Below are 18,185 nucleotides of genomic sequence, written 5' to 3'. Positions count from 1 at the left end.
ATTGAGTAAAGTTTTCTCAGTCAGATCATGTGGTACTCAAATGTCAAGCTTCTTTTTGTAACCAGCTTTCTCTGATTGGACTAACAGTGTTTGGTGATGGGTGTTAGGCCACTGACAATGTCATGAAGGCTCGCATGGCTAGACTTTTACCAGAATATCACACACTTTTTCTGTGATTTTGTTGTTGGTCTTCGACTGCAAGGAGCATCTTGGACATAACAATTTCCAAAACAAAAGCGACTGAACAATCTTTTGGCTGTTGTGTTTGATGACATATCTTGCCCATAAACAGTACAAGTTTCTTCACGGTTCTGCGCAGCATTTGCATCTTTATCGAAATAAAATTGTAAGATCTCATCAGTTTTGCTGAACATCCACTGATTTTCATAGCACAATACCTTACATCCAAGTATAAGAATTGCAACATTTTTTGCACATCTAGTAGCTTCAACTGCCAGCTGTCAAATAACATTCGGCCTGACTCACTGCAACTCATATACCCTGAAATTTAGGACATTAAACTATATAGTGTGCAAAACATTCATTACTTTTTAGACTTCCTATTATTAATACATAACAAATGAAAACTAAAAGTTTAAGACATTGTTACTAAGATGTTCATTAAGTTAAGAGTATATTAGAAGTAATTGTGAAAGAATATTAAAAACTGTATCCAAATATATGTATAATTATAAAATAGCATGAGAGTCATTTATAAAAAACTTCTAAAAATACCTGATGAAGATTAATTTGAAATTAAGGAAATTTGTATACATGTCTTACAATGTAAGTGAGCGCTAAGAAAGAATTCTGTTAAATTTTGAGTTTAAAGGTTCAAATTGAGTTAAATGTAATTTATTATTTTTAGAATTTTTCTTACCTCTACTTGATTTTTGGTGTGTGTGTGTGTGTGTGTGTGTGTGTGTAATCTTCATGTGAATATCAAAAGTGCAGGCAGTATATGGCATGGCAGCCCAACAAATACAGCTACTGCCACTCTTATTGTATGTACGATGTGATTGGCTTTACCAGCCTCTGGTTACTTGACTAAAAAACATAATGTTTTAAAAAATAATTTTCCATTTCACAGAATGCGATACAAAAAAAAAAAAATATTAAAAAACCTCTGTATTTTTATTAAAATTTTTAAAACGCCTTGACCTTAGAATAAGTTGTACGATACATACATATATTGTGTTTTTTTACCCTAAAACGTACAAATTTACAGAAAAAAAACCCAATACCCTATCTTTGACATGGTCATTTTACTTCACCTTTCAATATAGCTGTTCTAGCCATATTTGTCGGAAAAGTAATATTTATTTATAAAATAATGTTAAGCTAAAAACATAAAAAAAGGCCATTGTTGAAAACTTGTAAGTAGATTTCTTCACATAATTTAATTCAACTTTGATAGCTAAGATACTTTCTAATAGTATTTTATCTTAATCAAATCCCCATAAAGAGATGGGGGAAAACTTTTCTTTTTTGCTCTTTCTGGGTTCAAATTCCCATCCTTGAATTTTATTATATCAATATATTCTGAAATACTGGCAGAGCAGGTACTACATATCTTATCAAAGCAATTTTATGTTTACATATGCACAAATTGATATCTGTTTCTATCTTTAATTTTTACTATTAAAATTCATAAAAACTATTGTTTAAATTTTTGCGCTAAATGAATGTTTACAAAGTTCATATTATATTAAATATATATATATATATTTATATAAATAATATCAATCTAAAAATCAATGTGATATTTGACATTCCATTTCATTGACCAGTGCCTCATAATTATTAGATCAGTATGATGATATTCTGTTCGTAAACACTCAACAGGATGCTCATCAGCTAGTCGAGATCTATATTTTATTTCTTCTGACACATTTTGATACTTTGATATTATTTGATACATTTTAATATTATAATATTTATAGTCAAAAATGATTCGCAAAGATATATGGTAACTGAAAAATGATTCTGTCCTGTAAGCTACTCTTTTAAGAATGAAAACCTCTCAGTAGTGCAATACAAAAGTTCTTACCTGATACGTAGTATTTTAGCTTAATGTCATTACGAAGATCCAAAGTTGCTTGCCTCAGTTCTTACTTGAACAAGCTCTGCAAGGTGTGCACACATTCCTATTGTACTAGGTGAGTAAAAGGGTCCATTAAAAAAACCATTGGCTTGATGACTATTGACTATTGATGGCTATGAACTTTTTTTTAGAATTTGAAAAATTGTATGCCTATTTAAATTAAATGTCACCTACCATTTTTTTTATATATTTAAGTATATATATATATATTTTTTTTTAATCGATGTTGTGGAGAAATACCATTTATGTACCCCCACGTGGTGGAGGAGTGTTGGACTCACATGGGTTCGGCTAGATGTTATAGAGCCTATGAATGCCTGCACCCTACCGCCGACTAAAACTCCGGTTTCACTGTTCCTTTCCACCCAGAGCCGGTTTTGCAATTAAGTATATCACAACACTGGGGGTGACAAGATAGGGGGGCTTAGCAGTCCTGTAGCTTCATCGCTGCCCCCACCTGCACAAGCATGGACAGATGGCGACTCCACTGAAGGCTGTCCCTCACCGCCTCACCTTCTGGCTCTTGACGCTGCTTCTGACAGCTACATTATTCTGACTGTTTCTTCTTGGGCTGTTTTAGTTCACTGCTTGCTCTAATTAACTATAGTTTAATCAATAATCTAGATAATATAATGACTTCTACCAACTGTACTCACTTTAGCTAATATTTACACCCTACATCGCTATTTACCTTCCTTTTGGACATTGGTTTCACTTGCAACTTGCTCAGAGGCTACTGGAGTCCCCTCGCTTCATCTACCACCCATGCATGTAAACACAAACGAGCGGCAACTGCATGAGGGGCTGTCTTTCACTCCCTTGCGACACCTGACCCGGCTGCCAGGGTTCTGTTGTATATTCAACTCGCTTGTCATCTAACTCTTCTTGCCTCATCATTTTCTTTCTGTTGTAACACTATACAGACAAAATTAGCCACAGCTGCAAATCGGTCGCTTCACATCACATTGTCAGGATTAATTTGCCCTGTTACTGGTGTGCACTCACATCTTTCCTTCTCCCATCTACTACAGGAAAAGATGATGTATTCTGATGTTTCTGTTTCATTGCAGTACCGACACTCTGTACTATCTGTTTTGTGTCTTGCAAACAAGTACGCTCTGAAGGAGCTGTGGCCGGTTAGGAACTGTGTAAGCCAGTAGTAATTTATCTCGCCAAATTCTCTCCCGATTCACGGTACAATCTCACATATTAATCGTCTTGTGTATTTACTTTTACACGAAACAGTCCACCCTATCTGCCACTTCTATCTTCACCCTATCTTCACCCGTGAATCAGCCAACTGCTGCAGCAGAAACACTCTGGCGACCACAAGTAAAAGCCTCTGTGAACACCGAGGAGTAGGCACATGTAATTCTCTGAGCTATCCTCCTTTGTACTCCCTCCAGCTGTCGTCTGTTATGATCATACCTCAGAGATCTGTACCATACCGGTACACCATACAGCAAATTTCCTGCAGATATATTTGAATCAGTTTTCTCAGGTATGCAGGGACATTGACTTTTTTTCAACACCTTGAATATAGCCTTCCAACTGAGAGAATATAATATATTGTGGCCATCTACCAATATGACCACTGGGATTTGACACTTACACCGAGTACCTTTCATTGCATTATCGACAGTTTTCATCACCTCTTTTACAGCATCAATCGCTGATCTCCTCGACCGGAAACCAAATTGCCATTGACTAAGGCCACCTCTCTCTTCAATGTAATTCCTCAGCCTGGCCGCTAACATTCGCTCTAATAACTTGCAAAGATTTTTAACTAAACAGATCGGTCTATATGGTACTGCGCTCTCCGGCGCCCCAGGTTTCTGTATTAAGACCAGTTGTGATGTCTTCCAAGAAGTAGGGATAAAATCACCCTTTGTCATTTTATTCATTACGTCTAGAATAGTAACTGGAGCTTCCTCTATCAGGATCCGGACGACTTCAACCGAAATGCCAGCCGGACCCGTACTCTTATGCAGCTTCATTTTTTTACCTGCAGTCTTAAGCTCCTGCATGGTAAACAGCGGTATATCGTCAGCTAGTATTTCTTCTCTGAAAGGCTCTGTTCGTTCCAGAAAGAGCTTCCTGACGTATTCGCATACCTTATCCTTCACGATCACCAGTAAACTGTCAACCTAATCTTTCTGATACCAACTGGTAGCCTTTCCCCCACAGATCTCTGTCAATGTCCTCGTGTAGTTCCTTCCAACATTTGGTCTTGGCTTTTTTAATAGCTGATGCATACACGGTTCTGGCTTTAGCATACTCCTTTTTTGCACTGTTTGGTTATAATAAAGAGTAGAAAAAGACGAAACAATTGTAAAACTGAAACGAGTAAAAGATTGATGAGCCTTATCTAGCCTTTACTTTTAAATTGATGTATAAGAAATCAAAAGAAAAATTAAGATCATGAAAGCTGTTTTTTTAAATATTTTTATTGTGTATTTTCCATAGGATCTTTTCTGCCCTGCCAAAAACTCTACAGCAGGGAGGAAGCTTCGGCCTTGCACTGGGAAATACAAAATAATTTCTTTATTATAGAGAGATTTACTCATACAATGCTTCTTAAAAACTACATTGTTTTATTTTGTGATGTAGAATTATCACAAAAGATGTACAACACTTTTCCCTTCAAAGTTAAGATGACAGGTGGTTTAGCAAAGCAGAAGAAATTTCTGGCTGCCTGGTGAGGGGGTAAAAATATTTTTTTTTGGTTCAACCGACGGCTCTTGAATAATATATTTTCCATTTGGAGTTAAGTGGTCTCATTTGTTCCACTCTTTGGTAACAATGTTTATCCCCAGCTGGGCTGTCCCGTTCGCAAAGAAAACACATGTACCTAGTATAGCCTAACTGCATGCCTAACAAAATAGCTGTAACTTTCAAATCACCACATATGTTTCAATTATGTTTTTTTATAATTTATTTTTTCAAGAACATCTTTCATCACATTGTATGTCTTTCAAATTAATACCATAAGCGATTGGTATCGAAGGATATTTATTACCGTTATGTAGTAGAACCGCTCTTAAACTGTACTTGGATGAATCTATGAAAAGGCGCCAGTCCTCAGGTTTATGAACTTGTCCTCAGTGTGACATAAGCTCATCAATGTTTATCCAGTAAACTGAATTATTTTCATCAATAAACTATTAAAACAATTCTTTTTGTCAGTTTCGAAAACCCGAAATATTAGTATTTTTTTGAAGTAGATTCCAACCTTGCAGTCTTGATCCTAACAATTCAGCTTGATTTTTTGATAAGTTTAAGTCCCTAACAGAGTCGTTTAATTTACCTTGTGATATAAGATGCGGTATCGGAAGGTAATTCAAAATCAAAATCATTGTTGTCTTCTTCAGTACTGCCTGATTCTTCATCGCTGCTTTCAAAATATACATTCACAGGTGGCTCAGGAAATTGAATAATTTCACAGCGAGGCGCAGGCCTAATTGCAGATTGCAATGAACGATATTTTACAGTATGTTTAGATTTTAGAAATGTTACGTAAAAAGTAGTGTTTTTTTACTTGATTTTTTTTTTTGTTTAAATGATTTTTTAAAATAATGAATTTTATAAATTTAAAATTTCTCAAATAAAAGAATCGGTCAAAGATGATGTATTTAACTCGATGTTAAATAATGTAGAATGTGCAGCTTGGGCTTTATTTAAAGACGTTTGCAAAACTCTTCTCGGCAAATAAAAATTCAACAATAACCACAATATTGCTAATCAACTTGTTGCTTCATACAGAGCTGTGGGATGTAATATGTCTTTGAAAATACATTTCCTCCACTCGCATCTGGATTTTTCCCCGGTTAACCACGAAGACGTAAGTGACGAACACAGTGAACGTTTCCACCGAGACAATTTGGTGATGAAAAGCTGCTATAAATGGAAATGGAATGCTAACATGCTAGCCGATTACTGCTGGACATTAAACATCACAAAAAAATCCGAATGGAATCTCTGCTTTGGAATTTAAGATGCGCTACGCAGAAAAAGGCGACGGGTTTCTTAATTCGATTGTTACCGGCATTGAAACGTGGATTTCATACATTACGTGCCAAGGAGAAAACAACAGTCAAGTCGAGTGGCGTCATCCTTAATCACCAACCAGACCGACAAAGGTCTGGTTCCAAATCAGCTGATTTGGAAGTCGAGAGTTCCAGCTTTCAAGTCCTAGTAAAGCCAGATATTTTTACACGGATTTGAATACTAGATCGTGGATACCGGTGTTCTTTGGCGGTCGGGTTTCAATTAACCACACATCTCAGGAACGGTCGAACTGAGAATGTACAAGACTACACTTCATTAACACTCATTACTTATCATCCTCGTTCATCCTCTGAAGAATTATCTTAACGGTAGTTACCGGAGGCTAAACAGGAAAGGAGAGAGAGAGCGACAAAGGTCAAGCCACAGACATTTGTACTAAAATGATGGCCACAGTCTTTTGGGATCGGTTTGGCATAAAAGTGATCGATTTCATGCCGCGTGGAACGACTATAAATGCAGAAGCCTACTGCGAAACTCTACATAAGTTATGGCACGCAGTTCAAAATCGGCGACGTGGGCGGCTGACCGACGGCGTCTTCCTGCTGCACGATAATGCATGTCCACATCTTGCGGGTCTGACACGTAATTTACTGAGAACATTTGGATGGGAAATTTACGATCCCACCATAGAGCCCGGACTTACTTCCTTTCCGTTTGGGAAATTGTAAGAATGCTTGAGCGGTAAGCGATTCGCGTGGGTGACGAACTTAAAAATGCAGTTAATCAGTGGCTAAATGGACGGGCGGCGGAAGAATACGACGACGGTATAATGAAGCTGGTGTATCGCTACGATAAATGTCTTAATGCATGCGGCGATTGTATAGAGAAGTAGTATAAGGTATTTAGTTTAAGAGAAATAATAGATATTTATAATGTTTTCAGAATAAATCTTTTTGCAATGAAACTGCCTTTAAGGATAACCTCTCTTATTGTATTTCTACGTATGGGTACCCCAACCGTATCTGTATATAAAATATGAAAAATATCTACGACAACCATTTTTAATAAAAGGAAAAACATTGAACTAAATCCGATCCAGTTTCTGAACTCGTTCAAAAATCATCCAGTTTTTGCGAAGAAATAAGTCTAATACAACTTTTTTATTTATTTATTAATCAGTTACACAAACATGCACACACACACACACATACACAGAGAGAGAGAAAGAGAGAGAGAGAGAGAGAGAGCGAGAGAGAGTGAGAGTGAGAGTGAGAGAGTGCTATGCACAGACACATATAAACTCAAAAAAAAATTTAAGAGAAAGAATTTAGAAGTATTTGAGACATAACTCGATAGGCAAATGTTAAAAATCTTATGGACAAACAAAATCAATAATGAATTCTATTCTCATTCATTATTGATTTTGTTTGCCCAAGATGTAATAATAAAAATAATCAGATTGTTGCAATACTGTTTTTCTCACTACTGCATTGCATGTAGTATTTTTGATTTTGGACAGCTAAAATATAATGTACCAACTTTCACTTTTTTCTTATATCCATTTTTTCCTTGTTTTAGTTAGGGGATTTTTTGTAATCCTTTCATAGTTTTGATAATTTTATATTTTTAATACGCGGTTCATCCAGAAAATATAAAATAATTTTCTACCATAACAGATGCATTTTTATTATTTTAATATTAACCAAAATGAAATAGAAACCAAACTAGACAATAGGAGTGTAATGTATTTAGAGTGTACAAATGTTTGTTCCACCATATTAGCTCTATGAGTCAACCGATTTAAATGTATGACCCCGCATTAGAATCCTTATGTTACCGAAAGTGTCACAGACTATATGAATATATATATATATATATTTAAATAAATTGTATAATAATTTACATACATCCTAATTACATTACACTCCTTTTTGACCATTTGTGTAAGAATAAGTGATTTTTTATAAAATATTTTAAGTTATATATGTATGTTGATTGTTATAATTCAAAAGCTTACATTGGGGGAAAAAAAGAATTTTTTTTTGTCTCTGGGAGAAAAATATGTGATTCTGAGCATATTTTATTCTTCTGAATTCAAATATGATATTGATTTTTCCCCACTGCGCAAGGTTTCCAAGAGACGCATTTATAATTCAAACATTTTAATAATTTCTGCATTCTTCATTACAAAATATTCAAACATTTGGCTCACCTAGAAAGTAAGAAATGACGATTTTCTGTTACACTTCGCCTGTGTAGCATCCCTCTTGATGGTCCAACAATAATCGGCCAGCATATTAGGATTCCATTTGCCTTAATACCTCTTTTCCGTAACTAAATCTCCTGAGGGAAGTGTTCCCCGTGCTCATCGCTCACTGCGCCAAGATTTTCCGGAAAGAAATCTATGTGCGTGTGCAGGAAGTGTACTTTTAAGGATATATTACTACCCAAAGTTTTTATAAGATCGTAGACATATCACAATAATTTTCTGGCTTTCGATATCGCTAGAAAACTCTTGAGTAACATTTTTGAATGCTTGTCAAGCGGCTTTCTCCAGTGGATTCAATAGTCTCTCAAACTTTTCATTGTGCATTAGTGACCGTATTTGTGGATCCACAAATAATCCTTCTGTAATTTTTGCATCACTAATTTCAGAAAACTTCTGTTTTAAGTACATGAACCAGGAGTATTGTCCATGTCCTTGACGAAATTGTTCATTATTCCTAGTTTGATATGTAACAGAGGTAGATGTAGATACACATTTTTAGGCCATGGGTTATGCAGTTCATTTCTAATAAAATGTTTTTTTCTGTCCCTACTATCCCATTCACACAATAAACAACAGTAGTTTGTGTAATCAAGTTGCAAACCAAGAATTAATGCAATCACTTTCAAATCACCACAAATACTCCATTTATATACTGAATATTGAAGCTTTTCCAATATAGATTTTAAGTTTTCATAAGTTTCTTTCATAGTAGCAGAATGGGCCACAGGTACTGATGAAAATTTATTGCCATTATGCAGAAGCACAGCTTTTAAACTAACTTTATAGGAATCTATGAACAAGCGCCATTCTGTTGGGTTATGTTCATTAAAAGGTGTCTGCATAAGAGAAGAAATGTCATTACAAAACACTAAGGCATTTTCTTCAGAAAAATAGGCTTTAAATTCAGAATGGTGATTACGATAAGTGCTACATATCTCTGTATTCTTTTGATGAAGATTCCATCCTTTTAGCCGGGAAGCAAGCATTCCAGACTGTTTTTTGGACTGTTTCTTTAAATCTTTTATGAGTTCGTTAAAATTTTCTTGATTCAGTAAATGAGGCTCAGATGAAATGCTTTGTTCATAAGTTGTATCACCAGAATCTGTTTATTTTTCTTTCTTACTTCCACCAGACTTTGAGCTCCCTTCATCTAACATCACATGTTCTGGAAGCTTTGGTATGGTCCATTCTTCGGAGTGTGGATCTGGTCTCATTGCAGATTGTGAGTTATATTATACCACTGTATGTTCTCATTTTGATGTAATCCCTTTAATCTTTGTTAAGCAGAAATAACAGTCAGAGTAGTGATTTTTGGGTTCCCTCCAAATCATAGGGATAGCAATGGCATGTGGCATTTTTCCACGCAGTGAGAAGCATAGAACATGATAAACAACAGATATATGGGACCCAGGCCCGTTTGATCCTGACTTTACACCCAAATAAAGTTCATCACACTGTTTTACTACTGGAGTAGGGCTTTGCCTTTGGGACTAGAGTGTTACTTCACCAGATGCATAAAAAAAAAGTTAGGTTGATTTAAAAAAACTGCAGGCACATTGTAACTAACGACTAATTAAAAGTTGTAAATATGTAATACAAAATAATTCAAATATACAAAGAACTCACACTGACATGTTTACTGGATCACTACTATATCACAACTGGCATTGTTCTGATGATTGTATTCTGCACTAGGTAACGTTTGTACATGTCTATACACGTCTGAATCTACACAACAGTAGTAACACAACTCTTTGAGTTGGCTCCTTTAGTTCCATCACATTTATAATTCTCTAGGATTTTTTAGTTGACAATGGATAAAAAAAGTTTTAAAATATTAAAATAACAAAGAAGTTGTAGGTAATGGAGAAATTATGAATACATATTTGAAAACAGGATAAAGAACTGCATTAAGTACACATATTGGTACTCGTGAGACAAAAATCATGTTGACCAGTGATATAGGCAACCTTACATGAGATATTAGGCACTTGAAATCTGCAAAATCAATCTGAAGATAAAAGTGTCCCGTGATGAGCTTCCTTAAGAAATTTAGAACTGAAGTTGTATTCCGTTACTTTCTTCTGTGAGCTAATCATATTTTTTTGTAAATTTATATGTCAAACCTACTAAAATGTAAATCCACACCTTGAAAGGAACTAATTGTATAGTGAGTATTATTAATTTGAATAAAGTAATTATTGTGGCTGATGCCACTTACGTGTTGTTTTCATTCAATCGGGTCTTATAGGTACTTTTATGAGGATTTCAGATCTGCATGGGGTATTGAAATACCCCATGCAGATACCATATTGAAATCAGGGCATGGTATTTAGAAATATGAATCTAAAGAAAACCAACTGAATAAATATTTGCATTTTATTATATGGTGAAATGTAATAATAGTAGGTACATTTTAACGAATAACAGTAAACAAAAAATTGAATAGTAATGTTCATAAAAATATTCAAAACCCGTGTAACTTGAACGGGTCTGGCCATTTAAACCTTTTGTGTACTTAAAGGTACCCTAATACATAGGCGATATGAAAAACTACTTTAATCAAACAAATTTTTAGAAATATCACCTTTTAAAAATCATTTCACTGTTTCTGTTTTAAAATAAATCTGTAGTGCACTGCTACACAACGCAAACCTCTGCGGCTTAGCAGTATCATCGATAGTTTTTATTAAAACGGTTCTAGGTTTGAATCCTGGTTCGACCAGACAGTTCCAGAGTTTTTAGATGTCCAGTGGTGCTGCAAGTGAGGTCAGAGGGCTAAGTTCTACAGTTATCCTGCTGTCTGTACTCATTGTGGTGACGAGGGTCACAAGCGTGACGAGTGTCAGCAAAGTTCAGAGGGTCTGACTTGTGCTAATTGCAAGCGTGTTCGGAAGGAGTCCAAGCGCTCTGTGAATAGTAAAGAATGTTTTTTTTACCAGAGGACTTGAATTCTTTAGCGTTGAACGGTTAAATTCGGGCAGTTAAATGTACAGGACGCTTACAATGTTCAGATTGAGCTCATCAATGAAGTCGCTCTTCCTAGAGAGTTGGATGTTGTTTTATTGCAGTTGTCTCCGGAGAACTGCCAGGTTTCTCCTCTTCGAAGTGATTCTTCTGCGGTTCCGATATTTAGAATTTAAAAGGTGAAAGTATTATAATAAAAAGAAACGATGTAAAATAAAACATTTAATTTTAAATAATCAAGAAATCATTTACAATAAAATCAATTATAAATTTACATATCTTTTTCATTTTCGCTGTTGAATTGTAACATCAAATTGCAATACGAGTATGAGACTTGTACTACCACTTAAAAATAAAATTAAAAACAATTTTATTATAATTAAAAAAACTATTTAATTAGCTTAAAACTTTGTCATGATTTTATGCTGTTTTTCTCTTCCTAGACTATTAAATTTCTATTCTTGCTACTTCTAATGATCATTGATCTCTTTACAATCAAATTAAAGTGTAAAAAAATAAAAATCCGTCGTATATTTAATAATTTGTCATCCATATTTCATGGATATATTTATATATATATATATATATATATATAGAGAGAGAGAGAGAGGGGGGAGCGGACAAAATGGGAATATCCTACAAACCCGACGTTCCACTTACTGGCCGGACTACTGCTCAGTCGACGCTATGTTGTGACGTCACAGGTTACCGCTAGTATTAAATAAATTAATAATATTTAAAGTGTAAAAATTTATTTAAAGTGGTCGCTAGTACCGCCCCAACTGGGCGAATTAAATACGGTATGCGCGCCCGCTTTGTTTAGAATCATTGAATGAAATAAACGAAAAAATGTTATATTTAAATAAAATGATAAATGTTTTTAATTAAGTCGTGTGTGTAAGCCGTGCATCAGAAAAAAGCCGTGTGACGGGTAAGTCCTAAAACTGTATTGTCGATTTTTTTCTATCAAACTAACGTTTATTTAATCCACCTCAGATCAAGAACTGAAGAACACAATTATGTAGATCTCAATGTTGAGCCGTTTTGTTTTTTCTCTAGGTGTAAAGTAGCTTGTACGATGATAGAACAAGCGTATTCGTGTCGTAAAATTATTTTATTTACTCGAATACTATTGATATTTATTTCAAATCTGATTTTGGACAATCATTTCCTTATCCTCATTTTACTTTCAAACGAATAGATCTAATTCTGCTACAAGTAGAAATTAATTTGTTAATATTTAAGTATAAGTGACCTTTAGTAAAAAATTTAAATCCGATACATATAAACCGGCCGACTGTAATTTCAATGGTTCTTGCGCACTAAATAATAACATTTTGATGCCGTGTTTAAACCGATTCGGTTTATCTTGCCACGGGTTTGAAGCTATTGCATTCCCTAGATTTTCACTTTCAAGTACCACGCGCACACATTCAATAATAAGATGTCTAGAATTATTTTACCTTGTTTACTAGATATTGTCCCGTAACGAAAATCGCTCCGTAACAGCCGACTGATGTTATATATGCGATCACATATTTTCCTTTCCCAGACATTTCATTGTTCTGAAAAAGAATAGATTTTAAAATATAAATATATAAAAATAAATCTTCATTTATTTATCAAATGTTTCTATCGCAAAATAATTTATTATTTAGCGTGAAATTACTTGGGGTTTACTGTAGACCGTTTTTGAAACTACGTAATTGCGAATATAAAAAGAAAAAAAAATGTTATGCGACTGTCATTTTAGCCAGGGTTGTCGTATCGTGACTTTTTATATTAAAATTGTATTTTTGTTGAATACCCTTTAAAACAAACGCGTTTCAACTTCTATTTAAAATTCTGATCGCTCTCCCTTAGCGATCTCATATCGGAAATAGATGAACGTACAAAATTATGAACTTGCAGTTCGCCTACGCGTCTGCACGGGCGTTTCTCCCCACCGACCCGGCCGACCGCGGAACCCTTCCGTCAGTTGCAGGCGGCTGTTTATGTCATTAATCCGTGCTGAAAAATCTATTCTATCGCGAACCTCTACCAGGAACGACCACCTAGAAGAAGAAGACTGTAAAAAATCTCACTATATACATTCTTCTTTGAAGGATGAAGTTTTAGCTAACGTTAAAAGATATGCCGATTTTATTATCGCTCTAGAATTATAAAACGTACGATCTGACAACAAATATATAATTTCATTTTAAAATGCCGAGCGCGGTTTAAGAGGAGATTCTATGAAAAAAGATTCCGTACGTACTTTATACAAATTTATTAATGAAATTTCCGCAAATGTGAATTCGCTTGAAGCGATGCAACGTCTAGCAAACAAGAATGAATTTATCGTCGTCCAATTTCTAACATCAAAATTGGATTACAATGATGTTAGATCATTGTACTATGATTACACGATATTAAATTTAATTTACATATCGATTCGTTTCACATTTAATTTAGTCTGTTAATATTTCACATCGGAACAATTAATAAGACAAAGAGGGTCAGTAAAGGCCTCTATATCGAGAATTCTCATTTTACTGACAGATTTGATCGTTCACAAGATGATAGAATTGACTTACAGATTAAGTTAAGGAATCTTTTTAATTTGCAAGGCAAATACGCCGTCGTTGGATCAAAACTTTAAATGGAATTTTATGATGATGATTTATCTTTCGATCGTAAATAAGTCGAGCAAGATTTATGTATTATAGAACGCCAATTGCAAAATTTAATAAACGATACTAATAATGATAAAAAATCATCTAATAAAGAAATCAATTCAAACACAGTATTACGCGTATTATTATTACTAATATTATTATTATTATTATTATTATTCGACATTTTTGGTAATCCGGCCCGGGGACCAAAAATGTCGAATAATTTATACCACCTTGGTTTAATACCTCGGTTGGGTTTAAATTATTCGCTGGTTCACTGAAATATATAAATCTTTGTTTTGATTATATCCGAAGTTATATTTATTCTAATATTCAAACTTCATATACGTAACGTTGTTATAAATTAATTATACATGACTGTTAAATACGTGTTGAGTCTCTGATGGCTGATACTAGATACTGCTACTATTTTTCTCATAACCGCAATTCTTCGACTCGAGAGATTTATTAATGAGTTATTATAGTATAGTAAAATACTGCCGTTTAAAAATTATTTAAAATTCAATTAAAAGTACTTTATCGAATATTTTTTAAATAATAGTAATATTTACAACATTATAAAAAGAAATGTAAATATAAATACGTGTACGTGTGAAAATAATTTTCAATGACCTCTTGAGAATTACGAAGTAGTTATTTTGTTTAGTATTTTATCGTGGTTTCCCTTAATCCATCCAAGCAAATGCTGAGATAGCACCTGGTTTTTTCCGTGGAATGCATATTTACCCGTTCCTAATGCGATCTACGTTATTTATTATTGTTTAATGAACAGAATATTAATTTTACGTGTAGAAGAAACGTAAAGATATGTTACTATAAAAATATATAATAAAATGACTGAATTCAGTGGTTTTTTTTTTTTACAAAACTGTTGTTATTTGTAAAAAAATGAGGTGATCTCTTTTCGCAATCATAATGCTATTGTCATGTATTTTAACACACTTGTATATAAAAAATTAACTAAAAATTTATTGCGACTTTATCAAAATGCTATACTTGAGTTGTTATTTTACTTGGTTTTTTAAAATTAATATAATTACCTGAAACATGCAAAATAGTACGACACCGAAATGGAAGCTTGCCAGTTAATTATATAACAACAAGGTAACATTCATTGAATTATATGTCTGTGTTTTTTCCTTTAATCTTCCTTCTACTATTAATCTGAGGCCTAAAATTGCTTCCTTTGTCCCTATACTTTTCCTGAAACCAAATCGGTCTTCCACTCTCCTCTCAGTTCTTCTGAACAGAATTCTAGTTAAGATTTTTGATGCACGACTAGTTAAACTAATTGTTCTGTATTCTTCACATTTATCTGCCCTTGCTTTCTTTGGTATCATGACTGTAACACTTTTTTTTAAGTCTGACGGAACTTCCGTCAAAATAATGAAATAATTGCCGATATTAACACAATTTTTCCCCTTAATGGTGTTTTTCATTTTTTCATTTATCAATAATCTGTTACCCATAAGTGCTAATACTGCAGTAAACATTTCAGCCGGTGTATTACATTTACTCATGTTTGAATATTAAAAAACTTACGTTGCTTGAAAACGATTAAAAAAAAAACAAAACGATTTACATATTAAATTTATCAATAAGTTTTAATAATATTGTAAATCTATAAGAAAATCGGATAATGTTAATGACGTGTCATAGAAAATTCGTTATTCGTTAATTCGTTTAGACAGATTGGAAAGAGACATCTCATAGTAACCTTGAATTTTACCTTGAACGTGACTTTTACCTTATTTTAAGGTTAACATGATTTTTTTACACGGAATGACCTATTTTTGATCTGCCGATGAAAGGAGTAGAAAATTTTACATTGAAATATATAATCACACATATCATCTTGGACCTTTTTTGAAGGTCATACGGCTAACCATCAGAGCTAGTGTTTTAGTGTAGTCATTTTTATGGTCTTTCCCTTTGGAGCATAAACGTGTAACTCGTCAGGTCCACCGTTCCTGGGATATTTGTTTAATTTAAACCTAACCGCCAAAGAATACCGGTATCCAAGATCTAGTATTCAAATCCGTAAAAAGGTTATTCTTGCCTTTACTAGGATTTGAACCTTAGAACTCTCGACTTCGAAATCAACCGATTCACCTTATTTAATTTTTCCTTTACTTTCCCGACTAGCGCTATAGTAGAGCTACAGCTATAGAAGGGGAATTATGATAATCGGCCTAAATTGGGTACATACGGTTTTCACCAAATTTTGAGGTTTAGACAGCCAAGGAACCCAAAAAACCGAATGGTAATTTTCCGAAAATTCGTATGTACGTGTGCGTGTTCGGTGTTAGGTGCCACGTCCTAAATCACCTTATATCTCTAGAATTACCGAACCGATTATCACAACCTAATCAGATTACTACTATATATGAGGCATTGGTGACATTAAAATTTCAATTTAAAAGGTCAAAGAGGTGGGGCTATAGAGCAAGATCACCCTCAATATTAGTACCCCCTCTCACCAAAAGAAGCGCTACTGTAGCACTGACATACAGCTGTTGTAGTCGTCTCTCTTTCTTTTTCTATTTAGTCTCTGGAACCACCGTAAGGTATAACTTCAGAGGACGATATGTATGAATGTAAATGAGGTGCAGCCTTGTGCAGTCTCAGGTCGACCGTTTTGAGGTGTGCGGTTAATTGAAACCCAACCGCCAAAGAATACCGGTATCCACGATCTAGAATTCAAATCCGTATAAAAGTAATTGCCTTTACTAGGATTTGAACTTTGGCCCGCTTGACTTCAAAATTAGGTGATTTGCATGCATAATTCACCACTATACCGACCCGGTGGGTATTTTGTAGACGACTGTTATGTTGTGACGTCGCAGTTGAGCGGCAGAATTAAAAAATTAATAATATTTAAAGTGGCCGCTAGTATCGCCACATCCGCGCGAATAGAATACGGTATGCGCGCGCGCTTTAGTTAGAATCATTGAATTAAATTAACGGAAAAATATTATATTTAAATAAAACGATAAATATTTTTAATTAAGTTGTACGTAAGCCTTGCATCAGAAAAAAGCCGCGTGACGGAAAAGTACTACAACTGTGTTGTCAGCTTTTTTTATTTATTTTTAATAGAGCGATTTTCTCCGTAGATGTTTGCTAATAATAAAATGGTTTTTGGTCTGGTTTAATAATATTATAATAACGTGTACTTATTCCACGTTTCGTTCTATTTTATTCAGTCAATGTTTTTATACTTTCCTTTATGTTCAGTCGTTTACATAAATTTACTTAGAATTAAATAATCGACACATATATTTTTTTCCGAAAGTTTATTTCTTTTCCAGCAGTTTAACGTAAGACGTATAACACTGTGTGTTGCGATTTAAATTTTGTATTTTACATTACTTTTCTAACAGTTACGGTTGTGGAACATGTTTTATTCAATTTTTGAGGTAAAAAAATAGTCTGAACCGGACTCCAATTTTCGCTTCGTGTAATTCACGGGAGTTAGTTGCAGACCATAGTAATGTATTTTGTGAATTAATATGAAACAACGCTTCATCTGTAAAAAAATGTCGTGTCGAGGATACCGACGGAATTTTAGTCGGTAATTTAGTCCTTCGGTATGATCTGTAGGCTTCAGTTCTTGAACACACATTGCTTTGTAGGGGAGTTGCAGTTCTTTTGTTAGATTTATGATCGGTAGCAAGTACGATATCTTACTGCTGCGCTTACTTACGCGTTGACATCGATGGACTTTCGGCCATAACGTTCGAAATATCAAGCAGTTTCTGTTCGTTTAGTCTAGGTGATATTCCACTTCGATCGGCGTCTTCAATACATCCTGTCGCCCGAAATGTTTCGATAAGATTTCGAACCGTATTGCGGTGAGGAAGAGGTGTAATTGTAAACTTTTCAAAAAAGTTCTGCTTCACTACATCAGTGTACTTGTTACCTTCGCGAAAGACGTCTTCAACGAGAAAAATGCGTTCCTCTACCGAAAAAAAAACCATTACGTTTCTCGTAACTAACGATTCCGATAAACGAACGAAATGAAGCGCATCGTTCAGCGACAACTCAACAGCTGACGTTTTGGTTTATTACTGAACCCACCGAGTCGATCTAGTCTTAAACTCATCGCATATCAGCCGATTTCGAACTCGAGAGTTCTAAGGTTCAAATCCTAGTAAAG

Source organism: Lycorma delicatula, chromosome 13 (genome assembly GCF_047948215.1).
Source record: "Lycorma delicatula isolate Av1 chromosome 13, ASM4794821v1, whole genome shotgun sequence".
In the NCBI taxonomy this organism is placed as follows: domain Eukaryota; kingdom Metazoa; phylum Arthropoda; class Insecta; order Hemiptera; family Fulgoridae; genus Lycorma; species Lycorma delicatula.
The sequence above is the reverse complement of the archived record's forward strand: the minus strand, read 5'-3'. Positions refer to the sequence as shown.